Source organism: Oncorhynchus mykiss, chromosome 19 (assembly GCF_013265735.2).
Source record: "Oncorhynchus mykiss isolate Arlee chromosome 19, USDA_OmykA_1.1, whole genome shotgun sequence".
NCBI classification, from domain to species: domain Eukaryota; kingdom Metazoa; phylum Chordata; class Actinopteri; order Salmoniformes; family Salmonidae; genus Oncorhynchus; species Oncorhynchus mykiss.
Genome location: NC_048583.1, coordinates 9,140,138 through 9,157,113, shown reverse-complemented (window position 1 = coordinate 9,157,113; position 16,976 = coordinate 9,140,138). Strand labels below are relative to the sequence as shown.

General features: G+C 43.1%; 1 long non-coding RNA gene across 1 annotated transcript in view; it reads left to right on the top strand.

The window, feature by feature from the left end:
• LOC118941450 overlaps positions 1–16,103 on the top strand; it is an 86,004-nt gene extending 69,901 nt beyond the window's left edge. The window contains exon 3 of the long non-coding RNA XR_005037656.1: positions 14,993–16,103. This is a non-coding gene — a long non-coding RNA (uncharacterized LOC118941450). The remainder of the gene's footprint in view (positions 1–14,992) is intronic.
• The last annotated feature ends 873 nt before the right edge of the window (positions 16,104–16,976 follow it).

The window sequence follows — 16,976 nt, the reverse complement described above, 5'->3', positions numbered from 1 at the left end:
GAAAAGGGGAACTTCAAACGTGTGTGTGTGTGTGTCTGTGTGTGTGTCTGTGTGTGTGTCTGTATGTGTGTCTGTGTGTGTGTGTGTCTGTGTGTCTGTGTGTGTGTGTGTCTGTGTGTCTGTGTGTGTGTGTGTCTGTGTGTGTGTGTGTCTGTGTGTCTGTGTGTGTGTGTGTCTGTGTGTGTGTGTCTGTGTGTGTCTGCCTGCGTGCAGCATATATCCTCTCAGTATTATTCTGCCGACCGTCTGTGTCCAACTGCAAGTCACATTGTTTTAACAATCCAATCACATTCAATCAGGAAGCTGGTAAATTGCTAGGTTCCTTTCTTACTGAGCCTTTCTTTTCTAAGCCTCATCTTTTACTAAATAGATTTATACTAATAATTGATTATGAAAAAAGCACAAGCCTATGGCAAATCACATAACATGTTTCTATTTAAAACAATGAATACAATAATTTTACAGATGACAATATGTCTACACACTGTTTAACTAGAGAGAGATGCATTAGCACTGTAGCACTACTATATAATGAGCTACTGTATAACTCTTCACAAATCCAGTTATGAAGAGAGGTAAATTATATGTCAGAATATTTATATACAGGTTCAGAATACCCAATATTAACATCAGCACAGTCCTAGTTATATCTTGGTACACCACCATTATCAAGTTGTTTTGCCCCTCAGTGCAGTACCAGCTGCACTGTTGGTGTGTCTTAGAGAGAGAGAGAAGGAAGTTGTGTGCACTGTAGGGTGCTGTATGTGTGCATGTCCTCCCACCAGCCTCCTCTGTTGTCATGGTGTTGTTAAACCACTTTCTCACAGATCCAGTAACGATTGTGTATACATGACTGGTCATTCCATGCCTTTGCAGGACGCCATGTTTCTGTGTTCAGCTCAACACAGTCCTCCTCCCCATTTGCTGGGTTGTCACCACCATTATCAGGTTGCTGTGAGTACCAGTAACTACAGGGTAAAGAAGACATAGAAAATAATGAATAAACATTTTTATTTGTCACATGCGCCGAATACAACTGGTGTAGAATTTACCATGAAATGCTTAGTTACGGGTCCTTTCCCAAAAATGCAGAGTTAAAGTAATTAAGAAATTCATAAAAAATGTGCTAAACAATTTTGAAAAAATAGTAACACAAAAATAAAAAGTAACGAGTCTATATACGAGTACCAATGCCGAGTCAATGTGCAGGGGTACGAGGTATGTAGTTGAGGTAATTGAGTTAATACGGAAAATATTCACACAGCTTGACTTTTTCAATAGTAGTTATGTTACAAAGTGGGATCAATATTGACTTAAATAGTATTTTTTGACAATAATTTACATAAAATACTAACATTTCTTCGAACAACCAGTAAATGTTAGAATCACCCATTGTCTTTTGGGTCATTTTTTAAAGAGCTTTCCAAACCAGGATTGTGCAATATTTGTCCATTATTCTTAGAAAAAATGATTCAAGCTCTGTCAAATTTCATTGCTGATCTTTGCTAGACAACTATTTTTTGATCTTGCCATACATTTTCAAGCAGATTTAAATCAAAACTTTCAAAACTAGGAACATTCACTGCCTTCTTGGTTATGAACTCCAGTGTCGGTTTGGCATTGTGTTTCAGGTTATTGTCTTGTGTCACGCCCTGACCTTAGTATTCTTTGTTTTCCTTATTATCTTGGTTAGGTCAGGGTGTGACATGGGTGATGTATGTGTTTTTGGTCCTGTCAAGGGGTTTTGTATGTCTATGGTTGGTTGCCTGTGTCTGCACTTGTTTATATATATCTTCACGTTCGTTTTGTTGTTTTGTAAAGTTTGTTTAGTGTTTCTTCGTTAATAAATAGAAGAATGTATCCACATCACGCTGCGCCTTCCATTCAACGAACGTAACAGAATAACCCACCAAAAAAGGACCAAGCAGCGTGCCAAAGAGGAGTGGATATCGTGGACCCGGGAGAAAGAGGAGTGGAGGACATCCTGGACCTGGGAGGAAGTAATGGCAGGGGACAAGACCCTGCCATGGAAGCAGGTGGAGAAAGCACAGGAGGAACGGTGACGATATGAGGGTACACGGCTAGCACGGAAGCCCGAGAGGCAGCCCCAAGATTTTTTGGGGGTGGGGCACACGAGGAGATTGACTGAGTCAGGTAGGAGTCCTAAGCCAAACCCTCGTGCTTACCGTGGGGAGCGTGTTACTGGTCTGGCACCGTGTTATGTGGTGGAACGCACGGTGTCTCCAGTGGGCATCCAGCCAGGAAGGAGGGTGCCGGCCCAGCGCTCCTGGTCTCCAGTATACCTCCATGGACCAGGATATCCTTAGCCGGCTCTGCCCCCTGTGCGTCCTGTGCCAGCGCCCTGCATTTGAAGGGCAAGTATAAACGTCCAGCCAGGACGGGTTGTGTCAGCTCTACACTCCAGACCTCCAGTACGCCTCTACAGCCCAGTACGTCCTGTGCCTGCTCCCCGCACTCGCCCTGAGGTGTGTGTCCCCAGCCCAGTACCACCAGTGCCAACACCACGCACCAGGCTTCCTGTGCGTCTCCAGAGCCCTGTACGACCTGTTCCTCCTCCCCGCACTCGCCTTGAGGTGCGTGTCCTCAGCCCGGTACCACCAGTGCCGGTACCAAGCACCAGCCCTCCAGTGCATCTCCAGGGTCCAGTACTCCCTGTTCCTGCTAAACCAAATTTATTGACAGAGACTATTTTTTATTTATTTTATTTATTTCACCTTTATTTGACCAGGTAGGCTAGTTGAGAACAAGTTCTCATTTACAACTGTGACCTGGCCAGGATAAGGCATAGCAGTGTGAACAGACAACAACACAGAGTTACACATGGAGTAAACAATAAACAAGTCAATAACACAGTAGAAAAAAACAATATATAAAAAAAAAAACAATAGTATATATACATTGTGTGCAAAAGGCATGAGGAGGTAGGCGAATAATTACAATTTTGCAGATTAACACTGGAGTGATAAATGATCAGATGTGCAGGTAGAGATACTGGTGTGCAAAAGAGCAGAAAAGTAAATAAATAAAAACAGTATGGGGATGAGGTAGATAAATTGGGTGGGCTATTTACAGATGGACTATGTACAGCTGCAGCGATCGGATAGCTGCTCAGATAGCAGATGTTTAAAAGTTGGTGAGGGAGATAAGTCTCCAACTTCAGCGATTTTTGCAATTCGTTCCAGTCACAGGCAGCAGAGAACTGGAAGGAAAGGTGGCCAAATGAGGTGTTGGCTTTAGGGATGATCAGTGAGATACACCTGCTGAAGCGCGTGCTACGGGTGGGTGTTGCCATCGTGACCAGTGAACTGAGATAAGGCAGAGCTTTACCTAGCATGGACTTGTAGATGACCTGGAGCCAGAGGGTCTGGCGACGAATATGTAGCGAGGGCCAATCGACAAGAGCATACAGGTCGCAGTGGTGGGTGGTATAAGGTGCTTTAGTAACAAAACTGATGGCACTGTGATAAACTGCATCCAGTTTGCTGAGTAGAGTATTGGAAGCTATTTTGTAGATGACATCACCGAAGTCGAGGATCGGTAGGATAGTCAGTTTTACTAGGGTAAGTTTGGCGGCGTGAGTGAAGGAGGCTTTGTTGTGAAATAGAAAGCCGACTCTAGATTTGATTTTAGATTGGAGATGTTTGATATGAGTCTGGAAGGAGAGTTTACAGTCTAGGCAGACACCTAGGTACTTATAGATGTCCACATATTCTAGGTCGGAACCATCCAGGGTGGTGATGCTAGTCGGGCGTGCGGGTGCAGGCAGCGAACGGTTGAAAAGCATGCATTTGGTTTTACTAGCGTTTAAGAGCAGTTGGACGCCACGGAAGGAGTGTTGTATGGCATTGAAGCTTGTTTGGAGGTTAGATAGCACAGTGTCCAAGGAAGGGCCAGAGGGGCCAGAGGTATACAGAATGGTGTCGTCTGCGTAGAGGTGGATCAGGGAATCACCCGCAGCAAGAGCAACATCATTGATATATACAGAGAAAAGAGTTGGCCCGAGAATTGAACCCTGTGGCACCCCCATAGAAACTGCCAGAGGACCGGACAACATGCCCTCTGATTTTACACACTGAACTCTGTCTGCAAAGTAGTTGGTGAACCAGGCAAGGCAGTCATTAGAAAAACCGAGTCTACTGAGTCTGCCGAGTCTGCCGATAAGAATATGATGATTGACGAAAGTCGAAAGTCGAAAGCTTTGGCCATAACCGATTGCGGTTATGATATCGTTTAGTTCCTTGAGCGTGGCTGAGGCGCAACCGTGACCGGCTCGGAAACCAGATTGCACAGCGGAGAAGGTACGGTGGGATTCGAGATGGTCAGTGATCTATGAGGGTGCCCTTGTTTACAGATTTAGGGTTGTACCTGGTGGGTTTCTTGATGATTTGTGTGAGATTGAGGGCATTTATCTTAGATTGTAGGACTGCCGGGGTGTTAAGCATATCCCAGTTTAGGTCACCTAACAGATCAAACTCTGAAGCTAGATTTGGGGGCGATCAATTCACAAATGGTATCCAGGGCACAGCTAGGAGCTGAGGGGGGTCGGTAGCAGGCGGCAACAGTGATAGACTTATTTCTGGAGAGAGTAATTTTTTAATTAGTAGTTCAAACTGTTTGGGTATGGACCTGGAAAGTATGACATTACTTTGCAGGCTATCTCTGCAGAAGACTGCAACTCCTCCCCCTTTGGCAGTTCTATCTTGACGGAAAATGTTATAGTTGGGTATGGAAATCTCATAATTTTTGGTGGCCTTCCTAAGCCAGGATTCAGACACGGCAAGGACATCAGGGTTGGCAGAGTGTGCTAAAGCAGTGAGTAAAACAAACTTAGGGAGGAGGCTTCTGATGTTGACATGCATGAAACCAAGGCTTTTTCGATCACAGAAGTCAATAAATGAGGGTGCCTGGGGACATGCAGGGCCTGGGTTTACCTCCACATCACCCGCGGAACAGACGAGGAGTAGGATGAGGGTGCGGCTAAAGGCTATCAAAACTGGACACCTAGAGCGTTGGGGACAAAGAATAAAAGGAGCAGATTTCTGGGCGTGGTAGAATATATTCAGGGCATAATGCTCAGACAGGGGTATGGTGGGGTGCTGGTACAGCGGAGGTAAGCCCAAGCACTGGGTGATGATAAGAGAGGTTGTATCTCTGGACATGCTGGTTGTAATGGGTGAGGTCACCGCATGTGTGGGAGGTGGGACAAAGGAGGTATCAGAGGTATGAATGGTGGAGCTAGGGGCTCCATTGTAAACTAAAACAATGATAACTAACCTGAACAACAGTATACAATGCATATTGACATTTGAGAGAGACAAACAGCTAGGCATAAAGTAATAGCAGGTGTTGATTGGGAGAGCTAGCTAAAACAACAGGTGAGACAACAACAGCTAATCAGCTAACACAACAACAGCAGGTAACTAGGCAGAGGGGGACGGATTACCTACACACAGAGCCTGAGTTCGCGGCTGGAGCTGACTGATAAAAAATAAATAAACAGAATGGAGTACCGTGATTAATGGACAGTCCAGCAGGCATCAGCTATGTAGCCAAGTAATCATAGTGTCCAGGGGGCAGCAGTAGATGGACGCGGGCGACAAGGCGTTTAAAGTTAGTAGCCCGGGGCTAGTAGGAGCGTCCGCTCCGACGGAGGCCGGTTGAAGGCACAGCGAATGGAGTATTCATCGGCAGACCCGTCGTGGTGGTGCGGCGGTGCGCCGTGTCGACAGAGGATCCAAGCCAGATGGCGAAAGAGATATTGTAGAATTTAGTTTGCTAGCCGGGAGATGCGCCTGGCTCACGGCTAACTGGTGCTAGCTTCGTGGAACCACTATAGCCAATCGGTAGCAGCGGTGATCCGGTGCCAAGGTCCAGAGTTTACAGCAAGGATCCGGTGGTGTATTGGGCTCTAGCCGTGTATGAGTGGGGTTCGGGTGAACAGCTGAGTAGGCCGGGAGGTAGGCCTCAGGGATAGCTTCGGTAATGGGTGCCACGGTGAGTGCAAGCTAGCTGTGATCTAGCTAGCTGCCAGCTGTGAGCTAGCTAACTGCAAACTAGCTGTGACGATCAGAAGTAGTGGTCCAGGGATTACGGCAGGAATCTGACGTTGTTGTGGAGAGACAGTCCGATACTGGTAGACTGGCGAGTATTATCCAGGCTAAAAACAGGGCTGGTATCTGTGCAGAAGGTAAAAGCAGCTAGCAGTGGCTAACAATGACTAAATAGCCTGTAGCTTATTAGCTGGTTAGCTTCTGGAGGTTCTTGAATGTGTTCTAAAATTAAAAATAATAGCGATTCCGTATCACATTGGGTGAGGCAGGTTACCGGAAAGTATAATCAAATTAAAAATCGAAAAGAGATTGAAATATGTATACAAAAAAATATGAAAAATACAAAAGTACACGAGAAGACGAACAAACAAGTCTTCACTGCTACGCCATCTTGGAATCAAGCACCCTGTAATGCAGCACCCTGTAATACCTACAACTTACTGAACCACTGTGCTATAGAGGAATGAGCACTGTGCTCAACAATGACTGGTTACAGCTCTACCTTCAGTTATTGCTAGACGAATGAGCACTGTGCTCAATAATGACTGGTTTCAGCTTTACCTTCAGTTACTACAAGAGGAATGCACGCTGTGTTTACAATGACTGGTTACAGCTCTACCTCCAGTTACTGATAGAGGAATGAGCACTGTGCTCAACAATTACTGGTTACAGCTCTAACCAATGCAAAACATATATCTTTAGCTTAAATTGACAGAATTGTATCAGGGCCGTGGTTGTGTGCAGTGTTTTAGGGGGCATATCCAGCCCTACCGCACCTCCTTACCCATCCAAATAAAATATTGAAATATTGATCATTTCTTTGACCGAGATGCGCGCCAACCGAAAGACGCATCAATCTCGGTTAAAGCATCCAAGCGAGCCAAACAGCACCACTCTGTCTCGGTGTGTGTAGCCATGTATCTGATGCTGTCTGGACCAAAAGAGTATGGAATGTCATACGATTTCTGACCAGACAGCATCAGATAATTTCTCCGGTGACATAGTTTCAACAGAGAGGAAGACGCAAAGCGAGAGGGCTCACTCTCGCCAAAATATGTCCAGTATAATCCCAATGCGTTTCTATGGGAACAATATGCAGACTTGTCACCTTTGGGACAAGACTTCCATTGATAGGGCATCTCGTCATTGTATACATGTCTCTGGTTTCAGCATCTTGCCAATAGGAAAGGACAATTGACGGGTGCACAGTACACTGTTTTAAGATGCTGGATTGCCCTAAGGCAAAATGTAAGTGTCGCCAAAATTATATAATTACTCCTGTCTAAATAAAATCATTAAACATACTTCATCAGGGAGCATGACTTAGCCACAGAGGATTATTAGCTTCTTTAACCTTTCTGGGGCAGGGGTTCCGCTAGCGGAACACAGACAACATTCCGCTGAAAAGGCAGCGCGTGAAATTCAAAAATATATTTTTTAAATATGTAACTGTCACACATTAACAAGTCCAATACAGCAAGTGTAAGATAAACATCTTGTTAATCTACCCATGGTGTCCATTTTCAAAAATTATTTACAGAAAAAGCACAACAGATTATGTTAGGTCAGAGCCAAGTCAAAAACACACAGCCATTTTTTAAGCCAAAGATAGAAGTCACAAAAAGCAGAAATATAGATCAAATGAATCACTAACCTTTGATGATCTTCATCAGATGACACTCATAGGACATCATGTTACACAATACATGTAAGTTTTGTTCGATAATGTGCATATTTATATCCAAAAATCTCAGTTTACGTTGGCACGTTCTGACCTTTATTTCCTTTGTTTTGTATTTATTTATTATGGTCAGGGCGTGAGTTGGGTGGGCAGTCTATGTTTGATTTTCTATGATTTGGGATTTCTATGTTTCGGCCTAGTATGGTTCTCAATCAGAGGCAGGTGTCATTAGTTGTCTCTGATTGAGAATCATACTTAGGTAGCCTGGGTTTCACTGTTTGTTTGTGGGTGATTGTCTATGTTAGAGGCTTGTGTCAATACAGGTCTCATTTGTAGCTTCACGGTCGTCATTGGTTTATTGTTTTTGTTACTCTTTTGTATAGTGTTGCAGTCTTCAGTGTTCTCTTTATTAAAATTCACTATGAACACATACCACGCCGCATTTTGGTCCTTTGATCCTTCTCGCCTCTCCTCTTCAGATGAAGAGGAGGAAGACCATGACAGATTCACCCACCAACCAAGGACCAAGCGGCGTGGTAAAAGACAGCGACGACAGCAGCAGCAACAACAGCAGCCAGCATCACAGGACTACACAACTTGGGAGGAGATAGACAGGTGGGCGGTCGACACAGGGAGAGTGCCGGAGCCCGCCTGGGATTCGATGGAGCAGTGCGAGGAAGGTTACAGGAGAATGAGGTTGGCGAAGCCAGCACGGCAGCGTGACAGGTACGAGAGGCAGCCCCCCCAAAAAATGGGGGGGGGCAGATGAGGTGTGGGGCTAAGCCAGGTAGCAGACCTGACCTCACTCCTCGTGCTTATTATAAGCAGCGCATTACTGGTCAGGCACCGTGTTATGCGGTTAAGCGCACGGTGTCGCCAGTACGTGCCCATAGCACGGTGCGCTATATGGCAGCCCCCCGAAAGTGCCATGCGAGTGTGGGCATCGAGCCAGGGCATATGGTGCCTGCTCAGCATGTCTGGTCGCCGGTGCGCAGTTTTGGTCCAGGGTATCCTGCGCCGGCTCTGCGTACTGTGTCTCCGGGGCGCTGGGAGGGTGCAGTGCGTCCTCTGCCTGTGCTCCGCTCGTGCCGGGCAAATGTGGGAGTGGAGCCTAAGGGAGAGGTGCGTGTAGTAAGCACTAGATCTCCCGTGCTTACCCACAGCCCGGTTCAACCTGTGCCTGCACTCTGGAGGGTCCGGGCTAGAGTAGTTCTCCAGCCTGGGGAAGTGGTGCCAAGGTTACGCACCAGAGCTCCAGTGCTCCCCCACAGCCCGGTCCTTCAGGTGCCTCCTCCTAACACCAAGCCTCCTGAAGGTTTCCCCAGCCTGGTGGTTCCTGTGGCAGCCAAACGCACCAGGCTGTCTCTGTGTCTCCTCCCTGCAGGTGGTCCTGTCTGTCCGGCGCTGCTGCCGGAGTCTCCCGCCTGTCCGGCGCTGCTGCCGGAGTCTCCCGCCTGTCCGGCGCTGATGCCGGAGTCTCCCGCCTGTCCGGCGCTGCTGCCGGAGTCTCCCGCCTGTCCGGCGCTGCTGCCGGAGTCTCCCGCCTGTCCGGCGCTGCTGCCGGAGTCTGAGGCGCCAGAGCCCCTCAGCCCAAAGGCGCCAGAGCCCCTCAGCCCAGAGGCGCCAGAGCCCCCGCCCCTCTGTCCCGAGCTTCCGCCCCGAGCTTCCGCCCCTCTGTCCCAAGCTTCCGCCCCTCTGTCCCGAGCTTCCGCCCCTCTGTCCCGAGCTGCCGCCCCTCTGTCCCGAGCTGCCGCCCCTCTGTCCCGAGCAGCCGCCCTTCTGTCCCGAGCTGATTGATAAAAGATGCAAGTGTTATTCACAGAATTAAAGATTATTAGACTTATCCTCTATGCAACCGCTGTGTCAGATTTCAAAAAAACTTTACGGAAAAATAATAATCTGAGAACGGCACTCAGAACCCAAAATAGCCAAAGAAATAGCCGCCATTTTGGCGTCAACAGAAGCTACAAAAAACACTATAAATATTAACTTACCTTTGATGATCTTCATCAGAAGGCACTCCCAGGAATCGCAGTTCGACAATAAATGACTGATTTGTTCCCTAAAGTTCCATAAAGCCCAACATTTAGCCACTTGTTGTTAGCATGTTCAGCCCAGTAATCCATCTTCATGAAGCACAACACTTCCTTCAGACAAAAACTGACAAGTTCCGTTACAGGTCATAGAAACAAGTCAAATGATGTATGCAATCCATATTTAGGATGTTTTTAACATTATTCATCGATAAGGTTCCAACCGGAGAATTTCATTGTCTAATGTGTTTTGAGTTTAATTGAAAATGTTGCATCAATAAGAAGGGGAGTAGGGATGTGACGAAGTTTTGGTGCATCTCTTTCCAGAATGCGTTTATGTGTTGGAAAGTGCCCATTTAGCAATGTCTGCTTTCTGATTGTCTTAACACACTACGGACACCACTCACTTTTTCTTCGCCCCGCACAAGTAAACAAAGTCTGTTTTTTTTAACATCCATTGCGAATGATAATTCCTCAGTGTTTGAAACATCTTTCCAACACTCCTGTCCTCGATAATCACCAAGACGTGTGAAATAGCTAAATATAATGATGTGATGATCCCTGATATACAGTGGAAACGTATATCATATATATAGGAGAAACTATGAACCCGGAATATAGTTGATACAATGTTGCAAGTCCACTAGTGACAGCTTTGGGCCTGACCAAGGGATAATTAGATACAATGTTGGTCATCACTCTGCAATAGCTCAAGAAAATAGCTCAAGAAGACAGATAGAAATGGAGGCAAACAGGCGGAATAGAGAGATGAATGTTATTGAAAGAACCATCATTTTCATCAGGATATATTCTACTGTTTTTATTTGTCGGCTTTAGGCCGATGTATTTTACTTAATTGATGATGGAAGTTATAGGCCTACTGCTGCCTCTATGAGTTCTATGTTCTCATTTCTTTAGGCCGATGGATAACAGTGTATCGATGTGTTCATATGGTAGAGGCTAGTGCTCTCACCATAGTTGAATTTTACCTTCTAGATTTTTCTGATTACGTGACAATGATTTTGAGAAACAAAAACATTATTGTTCAGTCTTATTGTTCCACGAAATAAACATGTAAAAATAGCCATAGCTGGCACGCAGATCGGTGGAAATGGCAGCATAAATTGTAAGCTTCCCCAAACTTGAAACTCACTAACTGGCTATGGTCTTTACTATTAATGCCAATAAAACAAATTGTGAACGCACAAGCGAGTGCACATGGGAGTTCCCATTAAAAACGTGCTCCCTACAGAAAACAAATGCCATTCCAACTGATTCATTCTGGGGATTTTTGTATTATGCTTATAGGATTGACACAGGGGGTGCGTCATTGGACTCTTAATGATTGTTTAGTATAGAGCAGAGTTCCTTAAACAGCAGTGCAGAGAAAGTACCTATGAGAAGCCAATTTCTCAGAGATCCAATTGTTTGAAGAGGAACAGTGACTGTATGAACAACAGAGAAACGGTCCTACTTCTTAAACTGTGGTCAGTGAAATTATAGAGCAATAGTCTCTGACCTTAGTGTGGTCAGTGTTATTAGAGCAGTAGGCTCTTACCTTGGGGTGGCCAGTGATTTTATATAGCAGTAGTCTCTTACCTTGGGGTGGTCAGTGTTATTATAGAGCAGTAGTCTCTTACCTTGGGGTGGTCAGTGTTATTATAGAGCAGTAGTCTCTTATCTTGGGGTGGTCAGTGATTTTATATAGCAGTAGTCTCTTACCTTGGGGTGGTCAGTGTTATTATAGAGCAGTAGTCTCTTACCTTGGGGTGGTCAGTGTTATTATAGAGCAGTAGTCTCTTACCTTGGGGTGGTCAGTGTTATTATAGAGCAGTAGTCTCTTATCTTGGGGTGGTCAGTGTTATTATATAGCAGTAGTGTATTATTTTGGGGTTGTCAGTGGGGTGCCGTCCACCCATTTGCAGGTCCCCTCAGTAACAAAGTCAGTCAGATCAATCCAGACATGACTGAATTTTTCAATGCCATAGATAAATACCTGTTGTTGTGACAGAAAACAACGTTGTTAATAGGCTATACTTCTAATATCTCTCTCTAACCACTAGGTGGAAACATCGCTTAAAAATTAAGTGTTGCGAGAGAGAGGGAGCGAGAGAGAGAGAGAGACAATAAAGAGAGACCTACGTGCAATGCTACATAATGAATTATAAATCTTAACATAAAAAAGTAACCACGGAACAGAATGAACAAGGGGGATGACCAAAACAAAACACTGTCTGGTCTAAATACTGCATCCCAAATGGTACCCTTTTCCCCATGTAGTGACTGTATAGAGAATAGGGTTCCATTAAGGACACATCTCAAGAGTCTCCTTCTTATTGGTGGATAGAGCCCTGAAACATCCAGCTGTTGGACACAGACAGAGAGCAGAGAAGTACAGGATTTAGACACATCAGAATAACTACTGCTCAGTCAGTTAGAAAGGTAACCATACAGTAGATATTACCATTAGGAGTCAGTTAGAAAGGTAATCATACAGTAGATATTACCATTAGGAGTCAGTTAGAAAGGTAATCATACTGTTAGTTAACAGACAGGTTATTGCATTAAACAATGTTTTTGAAGAAAACCAGAATACAGCAATGAGGAGAGTGAAGAGTGAGACCCATCTCTCAGGTAAGAACTAAGAAATCACACACACACACACACACACACACACACACACACACACACACACACACACACACACACACACACACACACACACACACACACACACACACACTGACAAAAAGACTTACACAAATACATGACACAAAAAGACTGCAAGAAAACGGATCAAAAGTATAGATTTTTATATACATATATATAGCAGTTGAAACTAAAAGAAAGCGTACTCCCACATAGCTGAAATATAACCACTTTCAATTTCATATGGATGCAAGAAATGACCATCCATTATACAAAAATGATAGTTTTGAGGCTATATAGTTACTTTGTTTACAAACAATGTATGAAAACAAGTATATATTTAGGGTTCTGATGGGGTACAACAGTTAATAAAGAAACTCATGAGGCATTTAAAAATTATATTGTTCAAGAATCAATCGGGACATGTCATAAATGTTTAAGACAAAAAAAATGCATGTAGCAACTGCTGATTTCACTTTAAATATGCAAATAGATGCTTCTTGTTTTTTATATATTTAGGAGTAGAGTATTACTTACCAGCCATTCTAAAACTGTCTGCAGCTCTTTGTTAAGTGGTGCAGTGATTTCCCTTGCTGTGGTAGCTGCCTTGTATAATGTTGAATCATCAGCATACATTGACACACAGGCTTTACTCAGTGCTAGTGGTAGGTCATTAGTAAAAACAAAACAAAGTTAAGGGCCTAGAAAGCTGCTCTGGGGTATCCCAGACTACCTGGATTATGTTAGAGAGGCTTCCAATAAGATAAACAGAAGGTAAATGAAGTCCCCTGTATGTCTTCAACATGTTCATTAGTGATATAGAGCTATAAGAGACATTTATAATAAGGTTGATGTGTCTGGTGTATATGAGTGGAACTTAAATTAGATATTTACCTTATTTGTTGGATATTTAACAATTATTTACTTAACAAACAGTAAGATATTTCTGTCCTGCTAATGTTGTGTTTCATGTCCTCCACTCTAGCACCCAGCAGCTAATCTGGGTGTATGGTTTAACTAGGGATAGCTTGAGCTGACAATTGATTGACTTGGTGATAAAACCATCAGCTGGCATTCCAGTGACAGGATGTGGGGAGGTTGTAACTGGGATATAGACAACTTGAACAAAGGCCTCAATGGTCCTTAGACATCCTGACATCTGGGAAATTAGGTCAGGGTCAGGGGTTAAGATAACACCAGGTGCAGATAAAGACAGGATGAGCCCAAAGTGGTTTATGGTGCCCCTCAATCTATATGGGCGGGGTGGATCCAAGCATTCTAGGTATTCGCTATATAAACTGTGCATTGTCTGTAACGGATAAGCTCTCATTCTGAAAGTCAGTCAAGACTGTTGGGCTGACGGTTTCATTATTGCAATAATTAATCAATATTAAATAAAGATGATTGTTTGAATAAATTACCAAGTGTCTCTAAGTACTGAATTTCCATGACAAACTTCCACCAGTAGACCAGGAAGTTACTCAGGAATCATAAAAAGGTGAAAAGAAGTAGAAGAAGGTGACCAGCTACAGACCAATTACAACAAGATGACTAAGGAGAGAGACCAGCTACAGACCAATTACAACAACCTGACTAAGGAGAGAGACCAGCTACGGAACAATTACAACAACCTGACTAAAGAGAGAGATCAGCTGGAGAAGGAGTAGAAGAGATAGCAGAGGAGATAGGGGGAGAGGAGATAGTAGAGGAGATAAGAGGAGAGGAATCTAGGAAAGACTAATTGAGATAGAGCCTTAGTGTCAGAGAGAGACATAGAGGAGGAAGAAGAACATTAAGAGAATGAGGAAGGGAGGGAAAAAAGACAAATAATTGTTATTTTTAGATTTAGAGGAGAGTGTGTAGTCATACTGTACTCTGTAAAATGCTTCTTCATTATTTTTATTCGCAACATTGCCATCAGCTTATGCTTAGTTAAAAATAAATGTTTTCAAAAAACAGTGTGACCTGCGGTTGGACACACATAGCTGGCAGAACAGTACTGAGAGCACACACACACACACACACACACACACACACACACAGACACACATACACACTTCCCTTTGAAAATTCTGAGAAAGATGCCGACGTAGATTTCCCCCACACACTTCTGAATAACTCTTCCCACTGACGTCACACACAGACAGTATAGAAAGACAAAAGGCCCCTATATGTCATCAGGCCATTGGTGATGTATGTGATGAAATAGGTGGATGGCCACAGAATACAAGCCATAACGTGACCTCAGTTTGAAGGTCGGGGTGTCAAAGTCTCAGTAATACTATATGATCTATATGTGACTTGAGAGGGTCACATTTTTTTATCCACTAAAATATATGATTACTTCAATTATTACCTGAATCATATGTTTAAATCATATGCACGGCGGGAAACAAAAATGTTTTCATTTGAAGCTAAAGTGTGGGAAGTCAGGTGGTGAAACGTGGTGACTGAGGAGAGAGACCAGCTACAGACCAGTTACTGTAATAGAGTATGTTGTAATTTAACATTAAGGACATCTAGTTGTTAAAGGACTAATGAATCACTATGGTATGGAGTAACATCTAGTTGATAAAGGACTAATGAATCACTATGGTATGGAGTAACATCTAGTTGATAAAGGACTAATGAATCACTATGGTATGGACTAACATCTAGTTGATAAAGGACTAATGAATCACTATGGTATGGAGTAACATCTAGTTGTTAAAGGACTAATGAATCACTATGGTATGGAGTAACATCTAGTTGATAAAGGACTAATGAATCACTATGGTATGGAGTAACATCTAGTTGTTAAAGGACTAATGAATCACTATGGTATACATCTAGTTGATAAAGGACTAATGAATCACTATGGTATGGAGTAACATCTAGTTGATAAAGGACTAATGAATCACTATGGTATGGAGTAACATCTAGTTGATAAAGGACTAATGAATCACTATGGTATGGACTAACATCTAGTTGTTAAAGGACTAATGAATCACTATGGTATGGAGTAACATCTAGTTGTTAAAGGACTAATGAATCACTATGGTATGGAGTAACATCTAGTTGATAAAGGACTAATGAATCACTATGGTATGGACTAACATCTAGTTGTTAAAGGACTAATGAATCACTATGGTATGGAGTAACATCTAGTTGATAAAGGACTAATGAATCACTATGGTATGGAGTAACATCTAGTTGTTAAAGGACAAATGAATCACTGTGGTATGGAGTAACATCTAGTTGTTAAAGGACTAATGAATCACTATGGTATGGACTAACATCTAGTTGATAAAGGACTAATGAATCACTATGGTATGGAGTAACATCTAGTTGTTAAAGGACTAATGAATCACTATGGTATGGTGAAGCAGTGTGTAATAGATTGATAATTGACATGATGATAAATAGGAGAGAGGGAAGATTTGTGTATTGTAAAAAGTTTATTTTGTTGAATTATTCTATTGGAAAATGTATTTAGATGTCTTGTTTTCGACCCAAATCAATAAACATAGTAAACAGCATCATCTTAGTTAATTTATTCATTTACTAGACCTACTGTTGACCAATAATAACTTGTGTTTGGGATGACAAATCACTTATATTATTAGGCCAAAAAAACATGAATGAGAGTTAGAAATAAAGCACAGAACAGAATGAACAAGGAATGAAGAGGAAGTTACACACAACTGTCTGGTCCACAGGGCCGAATCCCAAATGGCATCCTACTCACTATGTAGTGCAGATAAAGAGAATATGGTGCCATTTGTTTCACATCCCAATAGTCTCCTTCTTATTGGTGGATAGAGCCTTGAAACATCCTGTCATCAGCTGTGGGCCACAGACAGAGTGATTTCCCAGAAAACAGAAAAGTACAGGATTTAGACACATGAGACCAACTACTGCTCAGTCAGTTAGAAAGGTAATCATACAGTAGATATTACCATTAGGAGTCAGTTAGAAAGGTTATCATACAGTAGATATTACCATTAGGAGTCAGTTAGAAAGGTTATCATACAGTAGATATTACCATTAGGAGGCAGTTAGAAAGGTAATCATACAGTAGATATTACCATTAGGAGTCAGTTAGAAAGGTAATCATACAGTAAGTAAATACAGTAAGTAAAAGTAAGTTTGAATCATAAATATTACAATGAGAAGTCAGTCAGACTGAATTAGTTGATTTATTGATTGATTGGCGTAATCATTGATATTCGGTACGGTTAGTTAAGATGGCCAAGTACGTCAACAAACAGGTGATTGAATTGAACAAAGCTACTGAAGAAAACCGGAACAGATTAACGAGGAGCGTGAAGACTGAGACCCATCTCTCAGGTAAGAACTAAGTATTCTAAGTATCTTAGTGTCTCACACAGGAGCTGAGGCACGCAGGCAGGTCTGCACGTACAAACTGAATGAGTTCACGCATGCACACAAACACACACTAATACCACACACTAGAAAAACACATCTACATATTTATTGTTCTGTCTTCTGGGTGGTTCAGTTAGAATGGAGCAGGGTGTTCAAAACCTGCTGGGGTCACGT